Genomic DNA, 15,063 nt, shown 5'->3' with positions numbered 1-15,063 from the left:
GGTCTCCAATTCCAAGCTCCCCACCAGAGAAGACCACAGCGGGGTCTCAGGGCTGGGGTCTGCCTGCACCAGCGTCCGAACCTGGCTCCTCCCAAGCACCTTCCTCAAGGGAAAAGCCAGGCCCACATCGCATCCCCTGCGAGCGTCTGTTCTCCAGAGGGGATCACTGGTCTGGGCGTCCATGAGCTCGCTGCTATAGTTTCGTCACAGGTCCTGACTCCCTACACGAGTCAGGACCTGTGTGTGCCTCCCACATGACTGCGAGCCCGGGCATAAGCCCACTGACAGTCACAGCGCTGTACCTGCTGCTGCGCCCTCCTGAGGCTGCGAGGCCCACGGTGATGACCACAGCCTTCACACAACCCCTGTCTCACTGCTCACAACAGCCTTGCCAGGTGGGAAGGGCGATCCCTCAGATCACAGGTGGCGGGCAGCCTCCGAGGCTCCGGGAGCACACCACCTGCCCCGTCTGATCGCAAAGCCCCGCTTTCCTCGCTCCAGCCACGTGTTCTGAAGCAGGTGGTCGGTCAGCTCCATGCAGGGAGAAAAGCAAGGCGCCAGCAGATGAAGCCTGAGACAGAGACGGACCCAGGTGAGGGGTTTGGGCAGAAGAAGGTGGGAGGGCAGGGAGAAGCTACCAGATGCAGGAGACGCAGGAGCCGAGGGCAGAGATGGGAAGGGGGTGGGAGCTGGCCAGGCCCACACTCCGAACAGAGGCAGGAACCCAGCAGACATGCCGGGGCTGCGTCCAAGGAGAAGCACAGAAAGCTGATGCCCACGTGGCGAGAAGCCAAGCCCGGGCAGCAGGCAGAGAAAGCAGAGAGGAGGCCGTGCTTTTCCGTGCTGACCCAGTGGACTGGCACTGGTTTCTAAGGAAAATATGAGCCACTGCTGGCAAGCATCAAGGGAAATGGATATTTACAGACACGGCTGGTTAGCATCTAGACGCTATAGTGTGTATGCAGGGCAATCTCAAAATAAGTAGCAAACAGCCTCGAGAAACAGACACAATGAGTGGGTGATTTCACTTCAAGGAGGTTACTGATGTGGGTGCATTTGGATTATAACACGAAGAGACCGGAAACTGCCTACGGTCCAAAAATGGGGGGGACAGGCTACATAGATTAGGAAACACACATTACATAGGTTAGCGTATGAAAGAGCGCCATGCAGTCACGAAACATCATGTTGTAGATGTACAGCTGCTACGGAAAGACACTTGACTGTGTGCGTGAAGAAGAAGGATAGTTATACACCTTTGTTTCCCGTTACATCTCGTTTTTATAAAAGATGTACACAGGAGCTGATGTAGACGATGATAAGCCTCTTTGCTCATGGTCACCACTTCTGGATTATGGGGTTGCTGCTATGCCTAACTTCTTTGTGAGCACGTGTATTATATGGACACTAGTGTATGTCATGTCTAAAGCTGGGGCTAAGTTGTCAGATTCATTTACTAAAACGCTACCATCTGCAGCTCAGAACATGACTGCATTTGGAGTGTTGAAAGTGTTAAGTCACTCAATCATGTCCGGCTCTGTGCGACCCTGTGGACTGTAGCCCACCAGGCTCCTCTGTCCATAGGATTCTCCAGGCAAGAATACTGGAGTGGGTGGCCATTCCCTTCTCCAGGGGATCTTCGCAACCCAGGGATGGAACCCAGTTTTCCTGCATTGCAGGCTGATTGTTCACCATCTGAGCCACTCAGGATGCCCACTAGGGAAGTATTTGGAGAGCTGGCCCTTAAAGAGGTGATTAAACTAAAAGGGGCTCCTCAGGGTGGGCCCCAGTCCAGTGTGGCCAGTGGAAGTGGGTCATGCTGGAGCCGCAGCGGGTGCTGAAGTCAGGGGCCCCACTGGTCCCGGGGCTTTCCAGCACCCTTCCTCTGAGCCTCAGCCCCCAGGCCCTGCCCGGGGCAGGATGTAACCAACTTCAGCGGACGCCCGGCAGCCATCCTTGTGTGCCCACTCTTCCGAAACAGGGACCTAACTGCACACTTTCAAATAAAAAATGTACACGGACAGAAGACTCTGCCCAGGCCACTGAGGACTGGACGGTGCAGCTGTGAGGAGCCCCGCTGGCCGCCTGCACCCACTGCCCCTGGGGGGTGCAGTGACTGGCTCAAAGCAAACCCTGCAGGAGCGGCGGCCGAGGACACACGTCTCCTGATTCGGACCCCAGGACAGCCGTGACGTGTGCACATGCCACCCCCCAACCGCCCCTGCACAGCACCCACATCCGGGTCAGGTGTGTCCTGGGACACAGGTCCCGCAGCCCCCGCGCCTGCTCAGAGCGGGGGCTCGGAGAACACGCCCCTCGGCAGGGATCCGTACAGCTGCCCAGGTGGGACGGGCAGTGAGACGACTCGGCGGCCGGTGGCCGCACCGTCGGTGGGAGCGTGATTCTACTGCAGCCCGGCCTGCAGGGACGGCAGGGGCGCCCGCTGCTACACGTGGCCAGTGGCTGTCGATCCGTCCTGCCAATCTCTGGGGCCTGTATATAGCCTGCTTACAGAATCTCCTGGGGTCCAAATGGAGAGTGACCGTGAATCAAGCCAAATGGCCCACGTGCACGAGTACAGGTGGGCACGGCCAGGGCAGGTCTGCACGCACGGGGACAGGGAGGCCTGGCTCCCTCCACAGCACCAAGCGCCGTGCCCACCTGGCAGGCAGCGTGGTAAGGTCAGTCCCGCCAGACCAACGCCTGGCATACCCGGGTTTTCTTGCCTCTGTCTTTCCACATGCCGGTGGCTTCAATAGGTTTTTAACGAAAATCCAGAGTAAACACTAGTGCTAACTGGGATCATTAGAATTACAGTATGTGGAGATGAAGCTTCCCCAGGGAAGCCAGAGGCCCTGGCTACAATGGAGGAGCTCGTCCTAAGGCTCAATCGCCCCCTGGTACCGGGCAAAGCAGCAGATAGAGGCAGCCCATCGTGGAAAATGAGGCGGGGTTGGGGAGGGCCACCGCAGAGGGACCTCGGCATTGATGGAGCAGTGGCCTCCCGCTCACATAGACCCCTGCCCCATGCTGCCCTTTCCATGCCCAGCCACGCCAGCGTCCCCCAGGTGCCCGTCACACCCACTGGGCTGGATGCCTGCCCTCTCTGTGGGCCTTTGGCCACGCAGCCCTGCTGCCTGAAACCAACCGGCTGGTTACTGCATTCCTTCTTCCAATGACCCTTCACCAGCTCCTCCTACGTGTCAGGCATCCTTCTAGAAAGAAGACAGATTTCTACAAAGAAATAAAATAGGCAAACAAGGGCCTGCTTTCCCGAAGCCGGGCTCTCGTGCGGAAGGCAGAAGCACTCTACTGGCACACCACACGGTGCTGAGGGGCGGCCTGCTTTCCCGAAGCCCGGGTTCTCGTGCGGAAGGCAGAAGCACTCGACTGGCACACCACACGGTGCTGAGGGGCTGGTGGGGGAAGGAAATGGGGCGGAGGTGGGAGAGACGTGGGCTGGCTGGAAAGGCGGTGGGGGGTGGGCAGGTGTGGGGTGTGAGCACGGCTTCCCAGGCTGGTGGACGGGCAAGCGAGGGCTTGCCTGGGCGGGCAGGACAGAGGAGGGGAAAAGGTGGCCCTCATGGTCGGGGGAGCTGGAGGGAGATGGGCACTGACTGGGGTTTTGGCAGAGGAGAGAGAGCCGGAGGGCGCGGGTGCAGAGGGTCTCCCGGACTGCGTGAAGAGAGACGTGGTAGTGACAGAGAGGAGAGGTGGGGGCCCCAAAATGGGCCCCGGGGAAGCAGGATTCTGGTGGCCTGGACTGGGGGGGGGGCGCTGGGAAAGCAGCCAGCCTTGGGGCTGCATTCACACACAAGTACACACGTGTGTGCACAACAGGTGGCTCTATCTGCACACGGCTCACCCAGCGTGACCTTCGATGTCACCATCCAGCTGGCCGCCACCGCCCCCCGGGGCCATCAGCAAGGGGTGCTACCGCCTCCCGGGCCCCAGCCGTGCCCACCCCAGGAAGGCACTGTGTCCTTCGTGACCCGGCCAGAAACAGGTGGGGACGAGCTTCAGCACACTTACTGCAGGAACGGTGTCTTCTGTCACCCCCAGAGTAGCTCATCACCATTAATTATTGAGACGACGGTTCCCACTCAGGGCCCGGTAAGGTGAGGGGAATTCACTTAACTGACGGGTGAGGGACAGAGCTGGGAAGGGACCTCAGCTGCTCAAGCCCAACCCCATCCCTTCCATCATCACTGCACCCACTCGGGGGCCCAGGGAGCCACGGAGAACTTGCTGTTAACAAGAAAGTCTGCGGGGCTCGAGGGAAGTGACCCAATGGCACTGTGCAATATCAAGGTGACGCTGGTGAAGAAGCAGGCTGAAGGCTGTGATTCGGGGGCCAGCAGGGCCTTCATGCCACCCATGGGCAGAGTGGCCCAGAGGCGTGCTGGCAGCCGCCAGCCTGGGGCTGAACTCCCGAGCTCTCCACGCTCAGCATCCTACTCAGGGAGGGACGCAGCAGGAGGCGGCTCCCAGTTCCCTAGTGGGGCTCACTCTGGCTCACTTTCCTAATAAAAGCAAGAGCCTAGAATATTGGTCTCTGGGGACCGAGAACGGGGCTGCAATTATTCATTCGTTTTGTGCCTTCCTTTCCTGTAAACATTTCCCCTTTTCACGAGCTGATAAATTTGCTTTTCCCAGAAACTGAGAAGCGAGCCTTTGGCCCAGGCTGGGCACCAAGACTGGAAATGAGCAGGTGCTGCCACAGGGGCAGGGAGTTCGAGGGCTGGGGTCACACCCTGGAGGTAGGGGGCAGTGGGCATGGGCAGGGGTCACCCTGGGCAGGGAGGCCTGGCCTCAGCCGACTGTGAGCACAGCTGGGTCCCCCTGCCCCCGTGTGGGGCCAGGTGAAGCCCCTGGTCAGGACCAAGCTCTCTGTCCTACCCTCTACAGCTATCTGTCCTTCTGGCCCTGGCACCTGGAGCTCCACATGGTGGGGCCCACGCAGAACGTCCTCTCCATTTAGGTCACTGAATTTAAGTCTGTTGCTGGGGTCCCGGTTTGATTCGTGGGTCGGGAAGATCCACTGGAGAAGAGATAAGCTACCCACTCCAGTATTCTTGGGCTTCCCTGGTGGCTCAGCTGGTAAAGAATCCGCCAGCTATGCTGGAGACCTGGGTTTGATCCCTGGGTTGGGAAGATGTCCTGGAGAAGGGAAAGGCTACCCACTCCAGTATTCTGGCCTGGAGAATTCCATGGACTGTATAGTCCATGGGGTTGCAAAGAGTCAGACACGACTGAGCAACTTTGACTTTCACTTTCTGGGGCCACTCAAAGGCAGCTCCCTTCTTAACTCCTCCCTGCAACTGTGACTCGGGGCATGCACCCGACATGTGGCCGCCCCAGTCCCTGCCCCTCAAGTCACAGTGCTCTACCCCTAACCTCACCAGGCACTCTCAGAGGACTTGGGTGTTGGCCACCAGCCTGGCCACTGCCTTACCAAGGATGAGAAGACCATGCTGGGCAGACCCATTGGGACTACGGTTAGTTCTGGCGGCACTCAGGATCCAGGTGTATGTCCTTGGCTCTCAGGTGGCGTGTTCTCTACCCTACGAGGCTGTAAGCACGTGAATGCCAGGCCTGGTGCTGCCAGACGACTACCCAGGGGCATGGGCAGAGCCTGCTCCCCGGGGCCAGCAGGGGAGCTCAACTGCCCACTGACATCACCCCATCTTTCACAACACAGTGCCAACCAGTCTGTCCCCTGCGGCCCAAGGAGAGGTGGGCTAACCGGAAAGGGCGGGTGGCACAGAGGTAAGGATGGCAGCATGCCCTGTTTGTAGAATAAGGATGCGTGACAACGCACTCAGGAAACAGGACCTTAGTCACCAGATCGATCACCTGATGAGAAAGCTGCCCATGCAGCAGCCAGGCTCTCTGCCTGTGATTCCTCCCTGGACCTGGCCTCCAGGGGCACTTCTGTTAGGTGGGCCTGCCTGCCCCTCCAGTGGTCTGCCCGTGTGCATGCATGCACGCGGGGAAAGGCACGCATGTGTGTCACGGAAAGGCCCTGGTGGTGCAACCTTCAAAAGTCTGGTGTAGAATATGCTCCCACGCCAACAGAAGTAATTAGAAATTTTACTTCAGAAACCACCATGAAGTTCCTTCAGGGAAACCAAAAATGATTTGGTTTTGGCAATAAAACCAAAAGTCCATCATGCCTTTGAATCCTTATCAAATGATAGCACAGATCTGATGTGCCTTAAACCCTCTGCGTCTCCCGCAGCTCCACACCCCCAGCCTGCCTGTGAACCCCGTATGGAGCGCCCCTGCCAGCCTCGTCTTGGAGCCCCAAATGCTGTGGCTCCCGCCTTGATAATCTCTCAAAGTTCAGTTCCATGGCTACGTTTTCTGGGAAGGGTCCTCTTTCTACCTCGTGGTCAAAACCAGCACATTATTTGTTCTCTGGATTCCGGTCTCAGCGTTCAGTGGTCGCTTTAGGACCACATACCTAGCACTCGGCCTGCGTGCTCCCTGGGGCTGTGCCGAGACGGCCTGGCACACGCCAGGCACTTAGTGACTGTCAGCTGGATGAAGGATGGAGGCTTCCCCAAAGGAGCTATTAGAAGCCCTTGGACTCAGCTCCCAAAAAGCCCCACAGGTGTGCCTGGTTTACTCCCGTGTTCTCCTCCCGGCCTTGCGGGGGCCAGGCCAGCATTTCCTGAATGAGCAAATGAACAAATGAATGACTTTCTCCTTGACAGTAACAAGTAAGTTACTCATGCTTGCCAGAGACTGCTTGCAAACTAACGTGCACTTTGGTGAAACGGAACCACATGGAAACAACTAGGGTGAAAGAGACTTTCATTCCAGCCCAGGAATAGTGGGGACAAGTCCGGAAGCAACAGTCAGAACTGGACACGGAACAACAGACTGGTTCCAAATAGGAAAAGGAGGACGTCAAGGCTGTATATTGTCACCCTGCTTATTTAACTTCTATGCAGAGTACATCATGAGAAACACTGGGCTGGAAGAAACACAAGCTGGAATCAAGGTTGCCGGGAGAAATATCAATAACCTCAGATATGCAGATGACACCACCCTTATGGCAGAAAGTGAAGAGGAACTCAAAAGCCTCTTGATGAAAGTGAAAGTGGAGAGTGAAAAAGTTGGCTTAAAGCTCAACATTCAGAAAACGAAGATCATGGCATCCAGTCCCATCACTTCATGGGAAATAGATGGGGAAACAGTGGAAACAGTGTCAGACTTTATTTTTCTGGGCTCCAAAATCACTGCAGATGGTGACTGCAGCCATGAAATTAAAAGACGCTTACTCCTTGGAAGGAAAGTTATGACCAACCTAGATAGCATATTCAAAAGCAGAGACATTACTTTGCCAACAAAGGTCCATCTAGTCAAGGCTATGGTTTTTCTAGTGGTCATGTATGGATGTGAGAGTTGGACTGTGAAGAAGGCTGAGCACCGAAGAGTTGATGCTTTTGAACTGTGGTGTTGGAGAAGACTCTTGAGAGTCCCTTGGACTGCAAGGAGATCCAACCAGTCCATTCTGAAGGAGATCAGCCCTGGGATTTCTTTGGAAAGAATGATGCTAAAGCTGAAACTCCAGTACTTTGGCCACCTCCTGTGAAGAGTTGACTCATTGGAAAAGACTCTGATGCTGGGAGGGATTGGGGGCAGGAGGAGAAGGGGACGACAGAGGATGAGATGGCTGGATGGACTCACTGACTCGATGGACGTGAGTCTGACTGAACTCCGGGAGTTGGTGATGGACAGGGAGGCCTGGCATGCTGCGATTCATGGGGTTGCAAAGAGTTGGACACGACTGAGCGACTGAACTGAACTGAACTGAACTGAGTGGAGCTCACTGCAGCACAGCACAGCAGAGCCTGGGCAGAAGACTCAAAACCATGGATTTCAACATACTGGTCGTTATGCAACAAGGTACAGTGACCCCTGAGAGATGACGTGAGCCCACAGTACGTCAGCTTCCTGCCTTGAGACATTTCTGGGTCATGACACAGGGAATGGGGAGCTTAGGGGGAGCCCAAAGGCTCTGTGAGGTGAGGGGCTGGACCTGTGAGTCCAGGGAGGTGAAGGCCCCCAGAGCTTATAGGAGAGAACGCTGGAGAAAAGAGAGCCAGGACAAGAGAGGGAGACCTTGGAGACCCAGAGGGGTCCCACAGGAGTCAGCACCATCCAGCACATAGGCACGGCTGGGGAGGGAGCACCTGCAGGGTCGCAGGGAGAAGTTGCTGCTCACACAGACCCAGGCACAGAACCCGCTCCCACCAGCGAGACGAAAGAACATCAGAATTCAGAAAGTGGTGGCCTAGCTGGAAAGCTGTTAGCTCTGCAGTGGGAAAGAATTTGCTCTAGACTAAAAGATGCTCTGGTCTTGCTTAAAAGATCTTGAAAGCAAAAACCAAAATGATATAACCTTTTCTAAGGAATAGAACTGTATCCCAGAATCTCGAGCATATTTATATCCAGCACCCAACAAGGCAAAATTGATCATGTCTGCCATCCAATGGAAGATTACTAGGCATTCAAAGAAACAGAAAAATATGACTCACGATGAGGAGGGGAAAAAAGCCAACAATCAAAACAGGTCTAGAAGTAACACTGAATTAGCAAATGAGAACATTAAAGCAACTGTAATAATCTCAGGTGTTCAAAAAGTTAAGCAATGACAGGGAAGGTACAAAAAAGACTCGATCCAAACTTCTATCAATGAATTGTATGGTATTTGAGATAGAAATAAGTGGGATGGGGTTAATAGCAGACTACACTGCAGAAGGAAAAATAAGTGTACTTGAAGACACAGCAATACAAAAGATCCAAAATAAAATATGCAGATTAAAAACTTTACAAGAAGAATATAGTTAAGTTCTTAGAAAATTTCAAGTGGCCAGACCCACCTGCAGTTGGAGTGCCCTGAAGGAGAGGAGCATGGAGAGACACAGAAAAAAATAACTGAGAAATAACGGCCATTTCCCCCCCAAGATTGATTAAAAAAACACAACTATAAACTCCAAGGTCCAAGAAGCTAAACAAACCCCAAACACAAGAAGTAAACTACAGCAGGGCACACTACCATCAAGCCCAGTGATGATGAAGACAATCCCTAAAGCAGCCAGAGAGCAAATATCGCTCACAGAGGAACGAAGGGAAGAATGACAGTGGTTTCTCATCAGAAACACGTACAGAGACTGTGTAAGTGTTGGCAGGGTGGGGTGCAGAACCGCTGACCAGGATTTGAAACCAGGCTGAAAACAACTCTTCCCAAAAATAAAGTGAAATAAAGACTTTTTCAGAATTACAAAAGCAGAAAGCATTTAGCAGAAACAGACCTGCATTTTCAGAAAGGTGAGAATAAAGTCTTGCGGGTACAAAGAAAACAACACCAGATGAAGACACAGGCGGAGAAGGCGATGGCACCCCACTCCAGCGCTCTTGCCTGGAGAATCCCAGGGACGGGGGAGCCTGGTGGGCTGCAGTCTATGGGGTCTCACAGAGTCGGACGTGACTGAGTGACTTGGCGGCAGCAGCAGGAGACGCAGGTAAGAAGAAACAAAGGCACAGGAAATGGTGACTACATGGGTGAATATATAAGGTTTTGTTCTTGTTGAAAACTCTATAAAATAATAAAGATGTTTTTTGTGGTTTATAATTTTCACACAAATAAGATGCATGATAACAGTGATAGCACTCGGGGAGAAGAAGGTATAAACATCAAGTTTACAATGTCACTTTAACTTAAAAATGTATAAACTTAAAACAGGTACTAACGTAATACAGTTAAAAAAAAAAAGTCATAGTTTTAGCCAAAAGGAAGATAAATTGTCTTTGTTCACAGATGACATGATTGTCTATGTAAAAAACACAAAAAGCTAACTAAAAATCCTCTTGCAACTAAGTGATTATAGCTAGGCTGAACGATACGAGGGATAATAAATACACAACATCAATCAACGGGACTTTCCTGATGGCCCAGTGGCCAAGGCTCCATGCTCCAAAGGCAGGTTGCCTGGGCTCCATTCTTGGTCAGGGAGCCCGACCCCACGCCTGACAGCGAAGAGGCCACGTGCTGCAAGTAAAGACCCTGCAGGCCGCAGCAAGGAGGGAAACCCCGCAGGCCACAGCAAGGAGGGAGGACCCCGCAGGCCACAGCAAGGAGGGAAACCCCGCAGGCCACAGCAAGGAGGGAAGACCCCACACACCACAGCAAAGACGGAAGACCCCGAAGGCCACAGCAAGGAGGGAAGACCCCGCAGGCCACAACTAGGAGCCAGTGCAGCCAAACACACAAATGAGTACTTTTTTTAAAGGTAGTTAGCTCCCCCCAAAATGAAATACTTAGGTAAAAATCTAACAAAATATGTTTAAGATATGTGAGGAAATCAAGCAAACTCTGATGAAAGTAATCAAAGAAATAATTAAAATATAGAAAGAGATATTCCATGCTTGTGAATAGACTCAATACTGTCAAGATGTCAGTTTTTCCCAACCTTATTTATAGTCACTTAAATCAAAATCAAAACCCCAGAAGGTGACTTTATGGACACTGGCAAACAGCTTCTAAAGTTCATCTGGAGTGGCGCAATTAAACCGCCCAACCCAAACACCAGAGCAGCCAACGCTGCACTGACAGGAACGAGCAGAGGTGAAGAGCTGAGACGAGCTGACTTCGAGACTTCCTAAAAGGCACAGTGGTTACGACCGTGCAGCATTGGTAAAAGAACAGGCAAACAGATCAACGCAACGAGAGCCCAGAGGCAGAGCCAGGTAATACAATCCAACAACCCTTGATAAAGAAACAAAAGTGAGACAGCGGGAACATGACAACGTCTTCAACAAACGGTGTTGGAACGACAGGACGTCCGCGGCCGGAAAAATTAAAAACGCATCTAGACCTCACACCCATCACAGAAACTGGATTAAAATGGGTCACGTAAGCGTAAAGAGCAAAGTATACAATGTCTAGGAGATAACCTAAGAGAAAAGTCTACATGACCTTGGTATAGTGATGAGTTTTAAAATACTTCAAAGGCACTATCCATAAAGTAAAGAATTGGTAAGGTGGAAAGAATTAAAATTAAAAACTCCTCTCTGCAGAAGACACCATCAAGGGAATAAGAAGACACTCATCAAGGGAATAAGAAGACGAGCCTGGGAGGAAATATTTGTAAAACACATGTCTGGTAGAAGAGTGTTATCTAAAACATACAAAGAACTCTTAAAACTCAGTGATAAGAAAACAACTCAAAAAATGTGCTGAAGACCTGAATTCACACCTCACCAAAAAAAGATAACTTATGGCAAATAAGCATTTTATAAAGAGATGCTCAACATCATATGTAATTAGGGAACTGCAGTTTAAAATAAGATACAACTACACACCTGTACTCTAAACACCCAAATTCTAAAGCACTGACAACAGCAGATGATGGTAGTAAGGAGCAACTGGAACTCTCACTCATTGCTGATGGGTGTGCAAAAGGGAACAAGCATTTGCAAAGACAGTTTGGGGATTTCTTACAAAACCAAACTCTTTCCATATGATCCAATAATCATGCCCTTTGCTATTTACCCAGATCATCTGAAAACTTATGTCCAAAGAAAACCTGCACACAGATGCTTTATTCACAAATGCAAAACTTGGAAGTAACCAAGATGCCCTTTAGTGAGTGAATGGATGAATACACCATGGTACATCCAGACAATGGAATATTATTCAAAACTACAAAAAAAAAAAAAAAAGCTGTCATGCCATGAAAAGACACGGGGGAACTTTAAATGAATATTACTAAGTGAAAGACGCCAAACTGAAAATGTTACATACTGTATGATTCCAACTATATGCATTTTGGAAAAGGCAGAACTGCAGAGACTGTGAAAAGATCAGTGGTTGTCAGGGACCTTGGGGAGATGAAGAGGTGGAGCACTGAAGGTTTTTAGGCACCGAAATTATTCTGCACAATACTCTTAACGCTGCACATATGCTTACATTTGTCAAAATTCATAGAAGGAACCACACCAGAAATGAATCCTAATGTAAACTGTAGATTCTGGGTAACACTCAACAAGGTAGGCTCACTGATGGCGAGCCTGCACGTCCACTCTGGTGGGGATGCTGCCAACGGGGAGGCGGCAGGGCAGCAGGTGAAAAGGAGCTCTCTGTACTGTCCACTCAAGGCTGCTGTGAGCCCAAAACTATTGTAAAGAATAAAGGCTATTTTTAAAAATGGAATTATAAAAATACTTAACAAGTCCAAAGAAAGAAGGCAGTAAAATAGGAAAATGGAACAAAGAACAGTTGGAACAGACAGAAAAGAGAATATCATAGACTTAAAGACAGTGATAAACTTAACAATCACATCAAATGTTAACATTAAATGGACCCAAATAAAAGGCAGACATCGTCAGGATAAAAGCAAAATAAAACTAAACAGGATCTGACCATATGTTGCTAAAAAGAAATGCACTTTATAAAGAAACATTAAAATTGCAAGTATGGGAAAAGGTATATCAGGCAATCACTAATGCAAAAGTGACTGGCATGGCTATATTAACATCAGCGCAAGTGATATTGTGAAGTTTTGAATGTTATTTCATAATGATAAAGCAATCAGTTCATCAAAATGACCCAAGAATCCTAAATGGCTATGTATATATAGTAACGGAAGTTCAAGATTTGTGAAGCTAAATCTGATAGAGCAACCAAAAGAAATGGCAAAACACAGTTTTGGGGTGTGCATTTCTTACTCTCAATAATAACAACAAGCAAACAGAAAATCAGTCAGGACATAAAGGACTTGAACAATCCTGTCAAACGACCTGCCTGGTTAACGCTTGCAGGGCGGGACTGTAGAGCACGTCTCTTTCAAGTGTACAAGACATTCATCAACACAGACCACACTCTCAACCGGAAGCTTACAAAGATCGTCATACCAAGCACATTCTGACAACGATGGTGTTATATTAGCATTTAATAACAGAAAGAGATCTGGAAAATCCCCAAATATTTAGAAACTAGACAATACACTTCCAAATAACCCTCTGGTCAGAAAAGAAATTAAATGGGAAATTAGAAATTATTTTGAGCTGAGTGAAAATGAAAACGTATCGAGATCTGTGAGATGCCAATAAAGTAATGCTTCCTGGGGAATTTATGGCACTAAACATCTACTAGAGGAGAGGGAAAATCTCAAATTTATGATTTCAGCTTCTACACTAAGAAATTAGCAACAGAAGAACAGATTAAATCTGATGTTTTTTAAAAAAGGAAGGAAATAAACAGCAAAGTGGAAATCAATGAAATGGAAAACAGAAAATCAATAGAGAAAATCAATGAAACCAAAAGCCGGTTCTTTGGGAAGCTCAGTAGAATTAGTAAACCTCCAGCCGCCCTGATCAGGAAAAACGAGCGCATGCAAGTGATGGGTATCAGGAATGAGAGGGGCGATGTCAGGAAGAGGAACAAACATCTACCACGGGACCCAAAGACGCCACGCCTAGAGAGTGATGCCAAAGAAACGAATGTGCACCTCCGTGCAAAGACTTTTACACGAACGGCTGTGCTGCTTTCTAACGGCCCCAAGCTGGAAGCAAGCCAAGTGTCTACGGAGGGAGCGGGTGAGGAGTACAAGGTGGGCACCTCTGACGGGGTGCCGCCTGGCAACGGGAAGGGGCAGACTGCTGAGATGCACAACAGGAAGGCATCTCAAAACGGTCATTCCGAATGAAAGAAGCCGGTCACAGGAGAGTACACAGTGCAAGAGCCCACTGATACAAAACTAACCTACACTGACGGAAAGCCGATTGGTGCTGGGCACGGGGCGGCGCCGGGGCCAGAGAGACAGGCTAACCTACGCTGACGGAAAGCCGACTGGTGCTGGGCACGGGGCGGCGCCGGGGCCAGAGAGACAGACTAACCTACACTGTCGGAAAGCCGACTGGTGCCGGGCGCGGGGCGGCACTGGGGCCAGAGAGACAGACTAACCTACACTGACAGAAAGCCGACTGGTGCTGGGCACGGGGCGGCGCCGGGGCCAGAGAGACAGACTAACCTATGCTGACGGAAAGCCGATTGGTGCTGGGCGTGGGGCGGCGCTGGGGCCAGAGAGACAGGCTAACCTACGCTGACGGAAAGCCGATTGGTGCTGGGCACGGGGCGGCGCTGGGGGGCCAGAAAGAGGGCATTACTGCAGGGCAAGAGGAAGCTTGGGTGGAGAAGGCTTTATCAGGGTATGCCTGGCCCAGGGTATGCATGCTCAGTCACTTACTCGCGTCCCACTCTTTGCAACACCGTGGACTGTAGCCCGCCAGGCTCCTCTGTCCACGGGATTCCCCAGGCAAGAACACCAGAGTGGGGTGCCATGCCCTGCTCCAGGGGATCTTCCCAACCCAGGGATCAAACCCGCGTCTCCTGCGTCTCCTTTGTTGGCAGGCAGGTTCTTTACCTTGGGTCACCTGGGAAGCCCTTCACCAGGGTACACATTCGTCCAGATGTATCAGGTCGTACCCTTTGGATATGCTGAGTTTACTGTGTGTTAACCAGACCTCCGACAAAGCTGCTAAACCTCCGGAAACTGAGTCAGCCAGGGCGTGAGGGGCTTGCTTTACTACCAGGAAGGCCAGGCCTCTTCCATGAACAACACCCAGGTGACGGATGAGGAGTACAGCCTTTGCCTGGGGGAACGTCTAGTCACTGCTTAATTTAAACTGGAGGAGGAAAACTCCGGTTCAGGGTGACTGAGCTGCTTCACATCTATGCCGAGGCCCAAGCAGACAGTGGGGGCGGTCGGGGGTGCCTACACTGGCTGGGCCCCGCCAGGCCCGTGGCAGACAGGAGCATCTTTGCTCTCATCACAGCCTGGAAGGACGGCTGCTGGGCCCGCTCTGAGGATGAGGACCTCGGTTCTGAGCTGACTTCTGCCCAGGGGGCGTCTCACTGTTAACCCCCAAAACAGGAAGGGGCCTTGCCGGAAATATCATTGTAAATGAGCAAGTCAAAGACAGTGATATATATTTAAGTTTTTTCGTAAATCTTTATCAGTTGTCGTTGTTCAGTTGCCCAGTCACGTC

At 51.2% G+C, this 15,063-nt stretch overlaps 1 protein-coding gene across 7 annotated transcripts in view; it reads right to left on the bottom strand.

Moving 5' to 3' along the window:
- Nucleotides 1-15,063, bottom strand: part of TRAPPC9 (trafficking protein particle complex subunit 9) — a 388,310-nt gene that overhangs the window by 20,945 nt on the left and 352,302 nt on the right.

This window comes from Bos taurus, chromosome 14 (genome assembly GCF_002263795.3).
Source record: "Bos taurus isolate L1 Dominette 01449 registration number 42190680 breed Hereford chromosome 14, ARS-UCD2.0, whole genome shotgun sequence".
Classification (NCBI taxonomy): domain Eukaryota; kingdom Metazoa; phylum Chordata; class Mammalia; order Artiodactyla; family Bovidae; genus Bos; species Bos taurus.
The sequence above is the reverse complement of the archived record's forward strand: the minus strand, read 5'-3'. Positions and strand labels throughout refer to the sequence as shown.